Source organism: Amblyomma maculatum, chromosome 11 (assembly GCF_055883805.1).
Source record: "Amblyomma maculatum isolate TAMU_Amacu chromosome 11, ASM5588380v1, whole genome shotgun sequence".
NCBI classification, from domain to species: Eukaryota; Metazoa; Arthropoda; class Arachnida; order Ixodida; family Ixodidae; genus Amblyomma; species Amblyomma maculatum.
In genome coordinates, this window is record NC_139354.1 from 150132750 (window position 1) to 150146700 (window position 13951).

General features: G+C 46.4%; 1 pseudogene; it reads left to right on the forward strand.

The window, feature by feature from the left end:
- The first annotated feature begins 316 nt into the window (after positions 1–316).
- On the forward strand, positions 317–11264 carry LOC146175172 (uncharacterized; annotated as a pseudogene).
- The last annotated feature ends 2687 nt before the right edge of the window (positions 11265–13951 follow it).

A 13951-nucleotide genomic window follows, 5' to 3' on the forward strand; every position in this document is an offset into this window, starting at 1 on the left:
TACAGCAAGAAAAACGCACCTAACTGCAACGGTACTTGATCCGCTACCACCTGTGCCAGGGCATTTTCAGCCTCCTCGTGGCTCACACCCATCCCGATGGAAGTACTCTGTGTGCACCGAAGACGACAACGAGCCGCTAACTGCAGGCAGGGACCTGAGTTATGTGCTGCCATCTGATGCCAGCTTCTGCAGGTATTAGTATTTCCACTTCAACAGAGTTTCAATATTTAAAAACAAAAGCCGCAGCTGCAGACAGTCATGATATAGTACATTACACTGCAAGTGTAGATCGGTTGCACTTATTCAAGCTAGCTCAATGACATACAAGTAAGTGTCTAGTAGGAGCATAAAAGTATTCAAAATTTCCTAGTTTAGTTCTTCAACAGCATAAAAGCAGATGTCAAACGAAGATAAAGAAGCATACTACATTTTTAGTCTGTGCTTAAATTTCTTTGTCCCTCTTCGTGCTGTTTCTCCTTTGAAATGGATGTCACCTACTGCAGCAGGGCCAAGTAGTACATGTTCACAATTATTTCAGCTAAATCAGATGCAGACTTGAACTTTCAAATACCATGCAGTTCAACGAATAATGTTGCAAAGTTCATCTAAAGCCCTTGCTAGCTTCATTCTTGCAGTGTTTCAAAGACAGGATCAAGACTGCAATGCCCCACAGTGCATGGGATGGAGGGCTTGGCTGCAATATGGGAAATGTAGTTTTGCAAGTTGTGCACAAACAAGCATATAACGCAGTGGTGACATAGCATCGATGTCATAGCCTCCTTCCTTGTTCTTAGGAGTGTACATGTTGGGATGTGAAGAATATATGCAGGATGGCAGGCGCCATTAGTCTGCTTCCCTGTAGTATGCGGGACGTTCATGGTGGGGCCAAGACGCAGAAAAGGGAGTTGAAATATATCTGAATTACGGCATTCCATACTAATCATGTAAATAAGTGAACAAAATGCAAAGCTGGGAGCTTGATTAGAAAGGGGCCTATACCGGGCTACGGTAGCTTCATTGGGAAGTGCTTGGTACCCTTTCCTGTGGTCTGGTAGTTACTGCTATCACTGGCCGCATGTTAGAACAGAACATCTTTCAGCCACTTTTGTGCATTTGCTGGCTATGGCAGGCAAGAAAATTTGTCATTTCAGCACTGTTCATTAGGCAAAAAAAAGAAGAAAACGCGACGAAATACATAGACATGACATGTATGCTACGTCACCTATGTGTCACATGTTCACTCATACAAACTTGCATGTATACCCTCCCGGTGACACAGTCCATTCGAGTGATAGCGTTCATAACTCTCATGCATGGCTTGACATGATTAAGGATGTGGTAATACTCACAATGTGTCAACAAATATTGCCTTGATGAGTCTACAGAGACCATGCCTCATACATACCTTGCACACCACTAATCTCGGACGTGGTGTTGGATATTCACAGTTGCTTCAGCTAGCAAAAGGGCAATTTTTCCTTACATAATATGGTCATGTTGTGTCTGCCTAGTGTACATTAGTGCTGTCTTTAGAGCTACTATGGAGCCATCACATGCACTTTGCCGTTTAATTTTGCACAAATATTTGAACAAGTCACTAAGATGCACAAGGATATTTGATTCTGTTGTGAAAAAAAATATATAAGTTGCGTAGCCATAAAGTGTACCTAATTTTCCATGGCATTTTTCTGTTCTCTGTTGATAGACCGAAAAAAAAGCTGCATACCTACTATAAACTTCGACAGCACCTTTATTTAGCACATTTTACAGCCAAGACATTCCGAGATGAACATCCACGGCTGCTACGTATTAGTTCATAATATTAACAATCACATGACACCAATCGCTGATGTCACTGCACTTCTTTTTCAGCGACTATCAGCAAGAAACGGCCCAGTCAGATATTGAGGAACCCCTTTACAAAGAGCGGAAATTCATTGTGTTCGAGGGTTGCCTGCGGCAGCTTCTTGAGACCTGCACAATGTGCGGGCAAACAAGAACCCTTAACTTTAGCATAGTGGGAAGCCTTGTGACTTTGAAGGGGACATGCTCACTGTAGCATTCTTTCCTCTGGAAAAGCCAGCCACTGGTTGAAGGAAAGGCAGCCGGAAATGTCCTCCTGGCTGCAGGCATCTTGTTCTCTGGCTGCGGTATAGCTTCGGTTCTTCGGTTCCTGCAATCCATCGGGGTGCAAGGCATCACAGAGAGGACCTACTACAACTACCAACGGGCATACTTGCTACCTGCCATAAATGAGGTTTGACAATAAGAATATCTCTCATACAACATTCAAGTCAAAGTATACGTTATTAACTCCATAACTAGATGTCGCATCCTTTCATGACAACAACTTGAAGCTACAATGCAACATATAAAACACATAAAATGCTGCATGTATGAAACAGCGGAGGCATTGCAGTGCAATGCACCTGCTATTGCACATCTCTGTTGCCTTTGGCTACATGTTTAATAAACCAGCTGCATGCTCTAGTACTGAAGGCATAATTTTTGCAATATATATTTTTTAGTAAATGTGCTGTGAGAAGAGTGAAAAGCAATGCAGCATTTGAAACCTGCCCCCCCCCCCTCATCCTAATATGCACTAAGGCAACCACATGACTCCAAGTTTGTAGCCTCTAAATTGAACATCTCCTTCTTTGCAGCTTTTTCAGCAAAGGCAAGCAGAACTTGTTAGTGAGCTTGGGACAACAACAGACCTGGCAGGGGATGGTCGCTGTGACTCGCCAGGCTACAGCGCAAAGTACATGACTTACAGTGCACTAGCTCTGCAGAATGGAGCCATTTTGCACACAGCACAAGTTCAAGTCGGTGAGGTAAGCCCGAGTCAGAACAATATAATGATTCTTTCCCAAATCAATTCCATGCTTGAATTTCCTGCCTTGCTTCAATGACTAAAGTGATGCTACACCCTAAACTTCAGCCAATAATGAAGAGCACGTGCAAGGCCACTGAACAAGAAATTCAAACATGGCACAGAACTGGTTTTTGAATTATTATAATTTCAAACCATTTTTATAATATGCTAACTACTGTTCACTTGTGCAGTCACCAGAGGTGCCAAACAGTGTTTCGATGGAGAAACAAGGCCTGATCAAGTGCTTGGCAGCAGTGGAAGACATGGGAATCGGCATTTCTTCACTGACTACAGATACCATCCAATGTTCTTGCACATGTTAGTCTTCAATACAAAAATATATGTCAATGTCACCATCATTTCATCAAGTGTTTAGTCTGATTTATGGGGTCCAATAAACCAAATCAACTGTATAGCTATGAAAGGCGCCATACTAAAGATTTCAGAATAATTTTGACTCCCTGGGTTATTTAATGTGCCCTGAAGTAACCCAGATGCTTTGTGTTTATCCTCCGCCGAAACAGGGCAGCTGCAGTTGGGAGTAAACACGAGTCTCCTGGCTCTGTAAGTGGCAAGAATTAAACCAGCAGAATAAACATTTAGCTTGTCTTACTCTTGCAGATAGATACAAACTGGCCCAATTTATAGCTGTGATTACACAAATAGTCTGATTAAGATTAATGTTCAGTTCAGTTCAGTTCAGGCGTTCAGTCGTGTCCGACTCTTCGTGACCCTATGGACCATGTCACGCCACGCTTTCCGGTCTCTCACTATCTTCTTAACATCACATAGCTTCATCTGCAATGCCTCGAGAATGCCATCTAACCATCGCGTTCGCTGCCTACCCCTTCTCCGGCGACCCTCAACCTTTCCCAACATCAAATCTTTCTCAGCGACTCCTCTCTTCTCATCAGATGACCAAAGTAGCTGAGCTTTAACTTTAGAATTTGACCCTCCAATGAGCAGTCAGGGTTTATGGTTGACAATATCGACTGATTTGATCTTCTGGCAGTCCAAGGAACTCTTAAGAGTCTTCGCCAGCACCACAATTCAAACGCGTCAATTCTTCGGCGGTCAGCCTTTTTCACAGTCCAACTCTCGCATCCATACATCTGACTGCTCATTGGAGGGTCAAATTCTAAAGTTAAAGCTCAGCTACTTTGGTCATCTGATGAGAAGAGAGGAGTCGCTGGAGAAAGATTTGGTGTTGGGAAAGGTTGAGGGTCGCCGGAGAAGGGGTAGGCAGCGAACGCGATGGTTAGATGGCATTCTCGAGGCATTGCAGATGAAGCTATGTGATGTTAAGAAGATAGTGAGAGACCGGAAAGCGTGGCGTGACATGGTCCATAGGGTCACGAAGAGTCACCATCATTAAAAAGTGCTGTGTTTACCTCTGCTCTTACCATTTTGAATGGGCCTCACAGTTCCTTTTCTCCTTTTTCTTTTCTTTCTTTTTTTTCATAGACTGGCACCCAGCCATCAGGCGGTACTGCAGGACAAGCAGACCAGGCATGAAGCACTGGTTCGATGTCTGGCATATTGCTAAAGGTAAAGAACCATATTTTCTCCTCTCATTGACAAGCTTGTAAGCATCTCTTTATTCGTGAAATGTAGGTCTCAAGAAGAAACTGCTTGCCGCCAGCCGCAAGCATGTGATTCTTGCAAGGTGGATTCAGAGCGTTATCAATCACCTCTACTACGTGGCTCGATTGGGCAAGGGGAATGAGGAAGTGGTGATCAGCATGTGGAGAGCTTGCTAAATCATGTTTGCAACAAGCATCACGGACACGATGGTCCTTACAAGCAGTGCCTACATCAGCCACTTCAGGACAGAATATCTATACAGCTCTTTTCGCATGACGATGGTGGGATTGGTGATGGGCCTCCAGTAGTAAGCTGTGTGTCTCTTTCTCAGCAAACATCAGGTGAAACCAGTTATGCCTGTGCACATTAGCTAGTAGGTAGCCTGTGAAAATTTGGCAGCAGCCTCGGCCTTCTTGCGTTCTCAGCCCTAGGTAGCTGGAATACATAGTATTTTAGGGCAGCCTTGGTGCAATTTAATCAAAACCTGTTAGTCTGTAGCAGTACGTAGGAGGCTTATTGCAAAGGTAGTTTGGCACAATCGGCGCAGTATTCCCACCACTGTAGTGATAACATGGCATTCAAGCGTATTGGCTAATAACCCAATATAAACAATCCATTTCTAGCATCACAAGCATTCCTGGAGCTAAAGAAAATCGTGGAGAGCCCACTGCTGCTTCGAGACTTGAAACAAACTTCTCCAAATGCACAGACATTTTCACTGGAGTCATTCCACAGCGTGCTCAACCGATTTGCTCCAAAGTCAAATGCTTATTCAGAAGAAGGAATGCAAGAAATGTACATAAGCAACAAAGAGCAGCGAGAAAACAAGAGTCACACTGCCTGCTTTATTCTTCAGGACTCGCCTGGCTATGCTGCATTTTAACGAAAATGTTTCAAGGCAACAAGCTTCCACCCGGGCTGGCGAGGAACGGTGGAAAGTGAAAACTTCTAAAGCAAGGAGGGGTCACTTCACTGTGAGTCAAGTGAAGGAGGAGCCAAGCTACAGTAAGCAAGCCCAGCAATGAAAACTGATCACTAGTTTGTGCAAATATGATTCACAATGCAACAGTCGAGCCCACTTAAACGAACATGATACCATGCATATTCACAGCATTCACAGCTGTACATTTCATGTTAGACGGTGCAATAGCTCTAATGGGTATTTTGATAATTTTACCCTTGAATGAACCATGGTTTTTGCTTAGAAGTGTTATTCAATCTCAACTGTATTTCCTCTCCAGGGGCTAATGTGTTTTTTTGTTGGGGATAAATACTACAGTACAAGAGTGAAGTCTATTTCAAGCTCTTGCTTACTTAACAGGGATATGGTGTAGTATAGGCAGCTCTAAGATGTATGCTAAGAGAGGGCTGCTTCCTTCTTTTTGCACAGACTATGTTGAAGCACTGCTGCAGGACACGCTGGAGCGCGCACGAAGCTCATATAAAGAAAGCTTCCAGAAGAGGCCCCAACCCACTCCTCATCACATGGCTGCAATGTATGAAAGGCCAGAAAAAGCTGACGTCATAACCTCCAAAAAAAGCCGGTATGCAAGCACAGCCACCCCGAGAGCCATGAGCAATGCCACAGAGTAAGACTAAGCTGTTCTGCCCGCTCACTACTGACAAAAACCAACATGCCAGGATGTTTGGTTTGTGGGGTTTAACGTCCCAAACTGACTCAGGCTATGAGAGACACCGCAGTGGAGGACTCCGGAAATTTCGACCAACCACCTGGGGTTCCTTAACGTACACTGACATCCCACAGCACACGAGCGCCCAGCTTTTCGCCTCCACTGATTGATTGATTTGACCAGAACGGCTACTCTGGATTTTTTGCCTTTGCCGCTGACGTAGGCTAGGTAGTTTAGCTGATTTATGCAGTTTGTGCCTGTTTCTTGAAGCATTATTGCTATGGGTAGGGTTTCTTCTTGAGCTATATTGCTGTAAGAGTGATTTCTTGCTCTTATAGCCTCTGCAGTTCCATTGTGATATTGTGGTGGAGTTCGAGTGTTTTTCTTGATGCGATATGGTTTGTCCTTACTGTTGTGGCTGTCCATTTTGTTCAGCCATTAACATCCTACGTCGTTCGCAAGTCTTTCTCGGAAATTATTGAACTCGTCAGCTAGGCACTACAAATGGCTTCCATGGCCTGCTTCATCTCTATGATTATGCTCTCTGTTCTGTCTATTCTGCTGTTCGTGTCTCTCATTGTTGCTTCAAGTGTTTCCTTTGTTACAAAGTTGTTTTCTGGTTTCTCTGCACACCTTCACTTGGTGGGTGGAGGTTGGTTGGAGCTTTTCTTTCCCCCATTGTCGTTTGGTGTTCTAGGGGAGTGTTTGGATGTGGAAGAGAAATCATTTGTTTCTTTTAGAGGAGTGACAGTGGGTACTGCAGTATTTTTAGGAATGTGGATTTCCTGTCTGAGCACCGAAAAGTGGCCGCCGAGGTCGGGATTTGATCCCGCATCCTTGGGCACAGTAGTTGAGCACCATAACCTCTGCACCACACTGGCGGGGCTAACATGTTAGGATGTCTAGCGAGATGAAAGAAAAACTTACAACGATTCAACGCTGCTGAACCAAATATTGAGCGAAAGCATTAGCAGCGGGTGACCGAGCGTTCTTCTCTTTTTTTTTCTTCTTCAGCCCGCATATAAAGCCCCGCTTTAACCAAGGCGTATGAACGTGCCTTAGTGGCCTATAGGGGTAACGTGAATGCCAGGGTCCTAGCAGGCTGATTCTGACATAACCGTCCCATGTGGAACGACAGACCCAAGTTGGCAGCTTCTGCCGACCACTTGAGTTGGTAGCCCAGCTCTCACCCTAGTGTCACGTGGGGTGTGACCTCACATGGGTAATAAGTGGTTACCGGCCACGTTACACTGAAGGCTGGAAACGTAGAGTAGTATTGCTTTCGCAATAAAAGATCTCTCCATCAGGCAGCATTGGGAACCTCGCCATGAGCACAGTCTAGACGAGAGGAAAGGCTCTTGGATTCCGCTTTGACTGAACCGGTTTACGGTTAATCAGTTTTAACATTTCATAGTGACTGGTCATGACGGACGCTGCAATGCAAGGATTCGAAAAAGCACCTATGGTTATCGGCATCGCACAGTACATGGGTGCCATGCATTCATCAAAACATGGCTGTTATGGTTGAAATCAAATGTGGGTCCCTTAGCCCAGCAGTCAAACACCTTATCCACTGAGCCACCTTGCCTGAAACGGTAAGCAGTCAACTTCATGATGGCAATGGATTTTGTTGGGACAAGGGCAGCTTTGGCCAAAGAGCATCCGGACATAAGGTTTCGGAACCTTTTCATGAATGGATGAGATGAAAGAGACACTTTATTCCAAATTCAGAAGCAGCTGTTTGGTTGCATTCAGCTACTCGATACGGCATCAAAGAAATCTTCCTAATACCCATCTCCAACCTCAGACATCTAAGCAAACGCGGAGGGACCTGTCAGTTAATTACATGGTGTAGTAACCCAGAAGAGAACTGCATGATGCTGATCTCAGTGACATGACAAGCTGCTCCTATTTTGTGCGGATGCCTCTTGCAACCTGTGTAGAGGTTTCCTGACACCATGTAATATGAAGAGAAGGCAGATAAATGACGGGTGCCAGATCCTCCTGCTCCAGGGGTGAATGCTCTACTGCAAAGGATTGAAGCTTTCCACCATCAGCTTCAGAAGCTAGACAATAAGGCAGTGAAGATGATAGCAACACTACAGTTCAAGTTGCCGTCCGAGCAGCTACACTGACTGCCTCGGTAGAGGCAGACTAGCAACCCCGTCACGACATACTGCAAGTGTAGACTGCCACAGACTGATTTCATGAAATAAATAAAATGAAATTAGACAGAAGCCACAAGTCTTGCCAGCATTTCCAGATGTAATTCAAATCAGTATTTCACAGGAAGACGCACAGACAGCACCTGACAAGTTCAATTATTTGAACATCTTCATGACTGCACAAGCTGCGTTGGCCATATCGGGGCTGCAGCCCACTAAGTTTGCTATAAAATGTCATTGGAATTCTGCAAAGCCATTTTGGCGATCAAGAGCCCAAGACAACCGTTAGGGAATGATACCATATCAGGAACAAGAGAGCCTCTGTATCAGCATAGAACATCGACTACAGCCGCACTTCGAAGTACTGCAAGTAATGAGATGCAATGCTTATTTTGTCAGACAAAAAGTAAGCAGAGGACTGCAAGTCTCACAGAATAAGCGTATCCAAGAAGGAAAAAACTCCTAAGATGGGCCACTGTTTTTGTTACTTAAAGCGAGAACACCTGATAGGACTGTAGAGGTTGCATCAAATGTGATTGATGCTCAAGACATTCCAAGTCTATGTGCAGTTTGAACTACCAAGGTTGAGATCGAGAAAGTCTAGCTTGCACCGGTGAGATTTACCTTCAAGCAGACTGACTGCTAAAATAGCAGGGATGATCCAAGGCATTGGAACTGATCTAGAAGACTGAAAGGCATGTTCTCATTCAAGCCTCATGGTAGTATCCATTTTACCAAGCAGAATGAAGCCATAAGCAGTTTGCAACTTCGGTCTGTAGCAAAGTTATAAATATGACCCATTGGGTATGGTTTGAGCAAAGGTCTTTTTGCAAGTCCTATGGAATGCCAATCTTCACTAAGCTCACTGCCGTAACATTTAGAAAAGGCTTTTTTAGCGATATTTATTGCCTCAAGGCATCAGTAAGGTATGAGATGAAGAATGAGCTAATGATTAAACGAATGGGAAAAGGTTGGCTGATTTTATGAAGCCCAAAAGTGAACTATGATGTGGTCCCTCAGTCCAAGTGAGATACGAGGCAGGATTGTTGGCTGAAAGGCCAGCTATCGTGAAGTGCCGGCTACGTGTTAGTTTCAAAGCTGGGCAGACCCACAGCAAATGGTGAATGCCGGCTTCAACATTTCCGTCATTATATCGTATATATCGGGCGGGGATATAAGTATCAGAAATGAGACAAATGAGACCACGTCCGAGTGACAGCTGGTGTGAGGGCAACCCCTACCCGAATCCTCTTAAGCGCAACCTCCTCTGCATGGGTGAGCCCGCAGGGGAGGAATACCGCACACTGAGGGATAAGAGCACGTGTGTGACGCCAGAGGTGTTCCTTTCTTGTTAAAAGGAGGGTAGCGTCGTCCACATCAAGGAGCCATGGTAATGATGAATCTTGGGTCATGAGGCGAGTCGCTAAATCAGCTTGACTTTGTGCAGGCAGAAGGTCCCGTGGGACCCACTCAACACGTACTGGCTGCGGCATGCGCGCCGCAAGATGGTGACTGTCATGACACATCAGAGTAAACGTACCGCTTGAAGTGCGTCAGTGCGAATGACAACTTTGGCCGTAGGGAGCATAGTAATGGTGACCACGGAGCAGAGCGCCTCCTCAGCTGCCACGAACTCAGCGCAGAAAGATGTAGGTTGTTCCGAAAGTTTAAACGTAGATGTCTGATTCAGGCTAGGTCTCAGCAGACTAAATTGCTGTTTTTGCTTCACAGACTTGTATGCTTGCATCCACGTACATTACAATGGATCGGTGGAAATGGAGTGGTAAAGTGGCCACACTTCATGACTTTAGCACACCAAGATTTGTTGCTGCAGGACTGGAAGGCGGCATCGAGCTTCGCATATTTGCCGATGCAGGCCTGAGAGCTGCGGGGCTGTAGCATATGTGCGCGTACATGAAGCTAACGGAACAGCTTGGACAGCTCTGTTGCCTGCCAAGATTAGATTGGTGCCATTGAAACTAATGAGTTTGGCAAAACAGGAATTGATGTCAGTGTTGATAGCAGAAGGATGTACAGTTACTATACCCCGTGGAGAATATTGTTATAGACCAGATGAATAACAAGATCAGGAACTCTGGAGTAGGTGGACGAAGAAGAAGGGAGTGTGAGTGGAAGTTCCGCCTGTTTTGTGTGCACCGTTCCTTGGTCTCAGAAATGTTGCGCAACGTAGAGACATCAAGAGTGTTACACTTTTGGTGCAGAGTGTGGTTTCGATCCCGCTGCATTTCACCACTGACGCACCCCTGGAGCCTCGTCGTAGCCACTGCCTTGCTGGACTCCCGCCACTGATCGTTACAATGCCGCCACTGACTCAGCCTAGCCCAGTGCTTCTCGCCACTTTAAATCAGGCGAGTTCCGGCCTTCAACCCTACCAAAAGCCTCGTCCTTTCGCTGGCACAGCGGAAGAAGACGTTGACGACTGGCTTCGCCACTCAGCTCGACAATGTCGTTTTCTTCCTAACTGACACTGCCCTTGTCTGGTATGAAAACCATGAGGACACGCTGACGACATGGGACCGCTTTGTCTCTGAACTTACACAGTGTTTCGGCGATTCATCAGCGCGCAGGAAGTAGGCTGAGCAGACCCTCGCCCATCGTACCCAACTACCTGGCGAGACCTGCACTACTTATACCGAAGCGGTACTCAAATTGTGCAGGACTATCGACTCTAGCATGTCCGATGAGAACAAAGTTGGCCATCTTTTGAAAGGCATTGCAGATAATGTCTGCAACTTCCTCATCGCCAAAGATGAGATCCCGACTGTTTCCGCTGTCCTCCGTCACATCCGCACATTCGAAGCACTAAAGACCCATCGTGTAACTCGTAAGTTTGGAAGGCTTGCCAATGTGACAACCGTCGCCAACGTTGATGAGCATGTTCCTCTGGACCTTACCTCAACTATCCAGCAGATCATTAGTGAAGAGCTCCTCCAGCTCGATTCCCGCTGCCGGCACCTCACCAGTGCCCTACTGCCCATTTCCATGTGAACCCGCCTACAAGGCGCAATCGCAGCCTGAGTTTTCTTCTGTTCACGCAGCATACCCTGCCTCTTTCGATGAATGATCGCGGCAACATTTCACAAGCCCAGTTTCTTCTAGACATCCTGACTTTCGGCCGTGAAGACCTAGGCGAGGACCCCGGTTCACAGATCAGCACGAACCTAGCTTTTATCGACAGCATAACATCGAACCCTTTCAGGACAAACCCCTTCTTCGGCCTAATACTGTCTGTTACCGGTGTGGAACCCCGGGCCATACTTCAAGACAATGCCGCCGTCGTACACCGTCGCGGTATGACCGATCAACGTATCCAGACACAACCAGTGATCACCCAGTTGACTCCCCTCGGTACTTTTCGTCTCGTCCACACAGCCAGTTTAAGCCCGGTGGCGTACACAACCACTCCCTGCTATTCGCGCCCGTCGCTCGCTGTCCCCGTGGCGTCGTTCCCAGTCACCTCCTCCAGAAAACTAGGCGTCATGGCCGATGGGGGTGAGGCCGCCAGTGAAAGCGCGCTATTCACAGAAATGCCTCCTTTTGTAACTATGCTCAAAAATAGGATCCGTGCGTTTGTTGACGGTATTTCTACAATGCCGTTAGTGGACACGAATGCAACAATATTGATTATGAGTTTAACATTTAAAAATTCCTGGGACAAAAATTTTCTTGGGACAGAAATGAAATTTTCATAGCAGTAGTGGCGATTTGTTGTATGCCGTTGGAGTGTCCAGTGCCAAGGTGTGTCTTGCAGGAACCATATTTTCTGCGGAATTCGCCATTCCACCCCACTTCCACACATGATGTAATTCTTGGTATAAATTTTCTGCACATGTGTGGCACCACCGTAGATAAGTGTTGACGGATGCCTACTGCATGAACGAACCTCGTTTGTGAAGATGTGCTGTGCGTGTGCGATGATACTGTTGTGCCTCCTATGTCTATGTTGTGCATTCCGGTTTAGTGTTCTCGTCGTGCGACCGAAACGTTTGATTTGACCGTGATGCCTAACTATTCGAACTGCGTGAAGAAATCTCTCCTGGTGCCCAATTGTTTGGTGTCAGTAACCAAGGGCTGCACACAATTGTGGACTATTAATTTTTTTTATTACGCAAGCTTGCCATAAGGCATATTATAAAAACCCGTGTAAATTATTTTCTGTTAGGAACCGGAGAAGGCTCCTGCTCTTATTGTTGTCTGTGAGCCATTTAAATAAGTCCTCTTCCCTTGTTGTGGTTAGTCCCACTTGCTGCAGAATCTTTATCCTTGATGCCCTTGTCCATGCACTAGTCCACAGCAGATGGCGAACATTTACTTCTGCAGCAGGTGTTGAACACTACGGGCATGTGGTAGGTCCGATGTCTTCTTCAGATTCCCATCGGCATTTTACCGACGAGGTAAGGAACGCCCGAGCTCTTATCCTCCTAAGGGAAACCTTTTCCTTAAAGAGGATGCTAAGATGAGAATAGCAGAGCGGGCATCAGAAGGGAGCCTTGTGGGGGGGGGTGCTTGAGTATTTGGAACTTCGTGTGTGAGGTGGTCGACCTTTTTCTGCTCAGCGTTCTGAGCATCGTCTTGTGTCCGGTGTACCTGGATGCCACGCAAAATCGTGAAGCGTTCCACATTTTTGGACCGAAGCGGTGGCCTTGTGGTAGAGCATCCGCCTCGCATTCGGGAGGTACCGGGTTCGATCCCTGGTGCCGCCGGGTACCCACCGGTTATAAAATGGGTACAAGCTATCCCCCGGCCTGGTGCTCGGCTCTTCTGGGTTGAAATGCTTGGGAAAAGGGGTCACGGCCCAAATAGTTGCGCCGATGTGGCAGTGATTCGTTCCGCCATCGGACAACAATAAGTCCGCCTTGCGCGGCAACAGCCCATTATGTGGCCCTTTTTTTATTCGGCACGGCCTTTGCAGGCCATGGTTGATCGAAACTAAGCCCCCGAAGGGGCACAGCAGGGTTAGCAGAGCCTCTTCCAAACGCACACCCCTAAAGAAGCCGGGCGCCGGGCCGGGGGACGCTTGTACCCAATTTTACCGGTGGGTGTCCGGTAAAATCTGTTTTTTTATTGAGTGTGTGGATTTCCTGGGTTACACATAGTGTCTTTGTCACTTTCTTTAGTTGTTTAACGGCGGCTAAGGAGTCTGTATAGATGTGGGCTTCTGTTACGGAATCTATTTCATTTATGGCTTCCATAGCAGGCAGTTCTTTTAGCAGCTGGAATGAAGCTTGCCTCTTGCAGTTCAGACATGCCAATATCAGTGGCCTTGGTTATGGATGCACTGCAGCGGAATGTCGCAGCATCCCAAATGAATGCTCAACTGCGCGGTATTAGTAATTCCCTGAACACCACAGAGCGTGATGCTTTGGAAGATCTGCTGTCGAAGTATTCATCCGTTTCTGACTTCTCGAAAGCCACCAGTTCAAGCTCCTTTCCCGGGTCACACACCACTCATCGCATTGACGCCGGTTATGCACACCCAATGTGCCAAAAACCATGTCGTGTGGCGCCGTCAGAGTGCAAGGTCATCAATGAGCAAGTACGTGAAATGTGGCACATGGTGGCGCATGTGGCACAGAAAGGTGGCACATGGTAATTTTGTGTAGGTTACCGCCACTTGAATTCAGTCATTAAAAAGGACGTCTATCCGCTTCCCCGCATTGATGACGCCATCGACT